Genomic DNA, 4,869 nt, shown 5'->3' on the forward strand with positions numbered 1-4,869 from the left:
TGTTTTAATGTTATATAATTTAATAAAAATGTTTAGTAGAGTTTCAAATTTTTGTTTTGATATCTCAACAAAAAAAGAAAATATGGAAGTGAGCATTTACAAGGCTTACCTATCATAGGCTGGTTTAAGTGATCACTTTAAATTCATGAAACATTCGCCATTCTACCATTCCATATTCTACAGATTAAAATATCAGTATGGTTGAGAAGATGTTTGTGTAAAAACATATACTCGTACGTGATATGGGAGAGAATTTTATATCATTGATATTATGTGGTAGTACAGTAAAGAAGTAACTGACGAAAAATTATCAATGAAATGTTGATAAAAAAAATACTAAACATATGGAACAGTATTCAAGAAAATGTTTACAATCAAATAAAAATATGTTGAAATTATTTTTTTTATTAATTTGTATATACTTAATAAGTTTTATTTCAATACACACGACAAGTTTCGAAAACTAAGACGTTTTCATCTACAGGTGAAAAGTAAAAAATAAAACAGTTTTACTTTTCACCTGTATATGGAAACGTCTTTTAGTTTTCGAAACTAGTCGCGTTTAATGAAACAAAACTTTTAATTGTTTAATTATTTAAAAAAATCAATGCTGAAATATATTCTACAAATCGTCGTTGAATTTTCACCCGGCCCAATACAATACTCGCACAACAGACGGATAATAATCCTCGATATGTGTTATTGCTACAGCGGTCTAAGTCTAACACAAGCAATACCCTCCACTTGATTACATACCGAACCTCCCATTACGGCCAATACGGGGTTAAATCATACAACACACTCGCCATAAATTGCTTACACCTCGTCGGAACACAAGCGGCCACAACCTGCACCCGTTGTTGAACTTTAACCCTGTTTACACACGTGTATGCAAATCGACCGGTCAATTCGTTCTGCGAGCCGGGCAACTGGTCAATTCCAGAAGTAAAGCACCTGGAGCGCTCAGGTGGTCACTTCTCTAACCAACTGGATCAACATTGCCTAATCAAAAAGCCTTTTGTAGTTTCATCCTTCAAAACCAACTGAACTATTTTTTTTACTTTAATTGAATCAAAATTCTCTTTGACATTTACATTGAAATACTGTAATTTACATTTAAATGCTTTACTTTAAAGTTTTACTACGTTTAACTTTTTTATAATAAATACAAGCGGTAGTGCCCGGCGTTGCTCGGGTGTTTGAGGATGCGATGAAAGAAAAAAAATAATTGTTCGTTTTTTATTTCATATTTAATAGTCACGATGCCATAGAATCGGAGCGGTTGTTTACTTTTAAAATTGCGTAACCAACTCAGTACTGGATACTTAGTAGATTCATAGAATTCTTAGTAGATTATAAGGATTGTTCGACTCAGTCTAGATTTATTTTTTACCTTAAAATAGCGTCAGATGGAATTGTGGAATGATTTTAATGATACAAAAAACTTCTGGGATTTGCATCTAACATATTTACAAAATTTCATCATGATCGGATAAGCGGTAAAGGCATGCATAAGTAACCATCAATCAAACAAACATACATTAATTTTTATATACTTATATAGATATGAAAACAAACGTTTGACTTTTCTTTCAAATAATGTGAGTATTCACACATTAACCTTTAAAGTTTCTTTAAAAAATAAATTATACCAGGAACGCCAGTCATCACCTTTGTATCTTACTCTTGTCGAATTTAAATAATTTTAACATAATTTAAACCATTTTAGCAGTTTAAAGTTAAATACCTTCATTTTAAACCTAGGCGTCAAAAAACTAAAAGAGAACTTTAAAAAATACATCAAAGTATTTTCAGGGAGTGACGACCAGCCTTACCATTTTTTTTGTATTTTAAAGTTTCTAACAAAGTGTTTAAAATAATGTATTATATATTATCAGAGGAGTGGTTAAATAATCAAAAGCATTTTTAAAATGAATTTCGATAACAACGAAAGACTTGAAATCTTTAACGATAAGAAATATGTAGCCTTTAGATGAGAATGATTAGATCTACTTAATTAAGAACGATTTGATCTTCTAAGTGTTGATTGAAAAAAAATGTTCTTGTTTTTAACTTTAAAAAAACATTGTATACAGATAAAAAAATGAAAATAAGTCGATCAGTAAATCGAGATGCATATAATGTGAATTTTATTTAAAATGAAATATGAACGATGCAAAAATGAACATATTTACAAAACAAGGATTGAACAAAAATAGGTTGAAACACTACCGATTCTCATTGTTCTCGTGCTAAAAATCCTAAAATGAACAAAAAATGCTGTAATACTTATTATTACCGGTTGACAATCGGGTTTTTTCCAATCCCTTGTTATCGCTTAAATTTTCAGAATTTCGCTTGAAATATGCATTCGTTTCTATGGTATTGCTCTAGAAATTACAAATGAAAAAGCTTTCTTATTTGAATTAAGTGAAAAAAAATGTGATATAAAAAAAAAAAATGTGAACAAGTATTTGGACACACTCAAAATGTTGTAAAAAAAATGTGTTTTTCTAAGTGCAATGATATGTAAACTATTTTAGCTTGCATACATCCTGGAGTACGATTTCTTAGTGTAAGAAGATAAGAATAACATTTTATCTTATTTTCAAGAAATAAAAATACTTTGTATTCTGATCCACTCACATTTTTATTGTACCAACTAGTTTCGGCAACAACCTGTTGCCCTCTTCAGGGTTACATTTATAACTTAACTTGTTATAAATGTAACCCTGAAGAGGGCAACAGGTTGTTGCCGAAACTAGTTGGTACAATAAAAATGTGAGTGGATCAGAATACAAAGTATTTTTATTTCTCGAAATAATTTATCAAGATGATCCACAAAGTTAATGCTTTCAATATTCAAAACATTTTATCTAATAATCCATATGAAGTAATAACCTGGTCCCTTTGTGTTTTATCCTGATATTTTAAAGAAAAGTTAGTAAATTGTTAGAAACGTTTATTAATAAATAACCATTGACTGAGATTTTTGACTACAGGTTTTGAGATGTACCCGTCTCTTCGTCAGGACAATCATTACATCAGCATGCAATCAAAACTACAAGTTACGACCATAGCACTATTCACATACTTACAAGTACAGAAAATATTGATCATATGCGTCAACGTGAGGACCAACATCCACTTTCACTTTAGGCCGAGGTCTGACATGCTCTCAAAATGAAAAATATTTTGATGATTTTTATAATATATATTTTTTTTAATATTTCATACTAAGAATTTGAAACGTTTATAATTCCCTCTTTCAATTGATTTATATATTTAAGAATAATGAAAAACCATTTTTTTGTATTTATCTCTGTTGTGTTGTGATAAGCGCATGTGACTACCATATATGGGGTTTTGATTCGATTCTTGAAAGTACAATTTGTATAAGAAGTAAGAAAAAAATATTTATTGAATGTTGCTCCGGAAAAGCACTTGATTTAATGATCACGTTAACACTGGATCTCAACTTAATTTTTTTCCACTTGCCATTTTTCACATTCCATATTTTTTTGTTAAATATTTTTTTCATTTTAATAAAAAATAAAGGAAAGTCGAGTGACTATCTTCTCAGCCGGGTATCAACAATTCGTGCTGATTTTAATATGCCTACAATCTGCATATATTTTTTGCCAGCATACATTCAGTTTGTGGGATGGAAAAATCTCCATATAACATCAACGTACTGTTTGAAGAAATGCGAGGCATATGTTTGATCAACCCATAGGCAATCGCAATGTATGCAGAATAATAGAAATAATGCAAGGATTTGAGAGTTCCTCTCACTGCTAGCATATTTTTTCTAGAAAAAGTATGACATTGAATAAATATCTTATTTTTTATCTCATTATTATTCTCGGATGTAGATTAATCTACAAGGATAATCAATTTATGAAAACGAAAGTTTCTGTATTAATTATCTTTAATAAATTTGCTGTTAATAATCAGATTTCAAAGTGTCTTATATAGAAAATATGACAAGAAAATTAGATGAACTACATATGTGACAAATATTGATTAATAAAAGATATTGAATTCATTGTACCTACCTATTGTGTTGTTTTTAGGGATCAAATATATTCATCTTTTATTTAGTCCACATATTTTTCCTGTAATTTTTAAGATGTATAAACTGAATATTCTACAGATACTTGTCCATAACAGGCAAGGAGAATTTTCTTAGGCAACTAGTGAATATTATAAAAAAGGTAGGTCCCTAAATTTTATTAAAATTCAATCTTAAAAGTAGACTCAGCGCAAATCACAAAGTATTAGGCAAGTCTCAGTGAAGCTGATTCGCCATTCAGCAGTTATATGTAGTTAGTAGGTCGTTACCCTGTCTGATTGCTAAACTTCGTACATTTGACCCCATCTACCCCGGCCCTGTTGGCTTGTGGACTCTTTTATTGACCCTTAAGATGGCCAGTGCGGGTTCGAAACATAGTTCCCATTTTTACTCATCCCCCATCCCTCTCGCGGCGAGGGAGTAGTGCTTAATGATCGGTGTAATGGTTTTACGTAAAGTTTAAAGTGAAAGTCGTCTCATAACAGGGGGATACGAAACTATCACGAATTTATGAAGGTAGTTTTATCATTCAAATTTTTACAACATTTTGAGTGTGTCCAAATACTTTTTCACTAAATATGGATTATCTCCAATTACAGGAGTTATTTTCATATTATTTTTTGACACCTCATCAAAGATGAAGAAGAATATGGAAGTCTGGGCATTTGCTTAGTAAAAAGCTTCTTTACATCTCACCAATAGATGTCTCTAGTGAAGTTCTAGTGATTCAAGAACAAGTTTTCTAAATTCGTTCACAAATATAGAACTTCCAAGAATTTGAGTAGTGTGGTTGT

This window comes from Brachycentrus maculatus, unplaced genomic scaffold (assembly GCF_059751285.1).
Source record: "Brachycentrus maculatus isolate JH-2025_06_01 unplaced genomic scaffold, ASM5975128v1 h1tg000558l, whole genome shotgun sequence".
Lineage (NCBI taxonomy): Eukaryota > Metazoa > Arthropoda > Insecta > Trichoptera > Brachycentridae > Brachycentrus > Brachycentrus maculatus.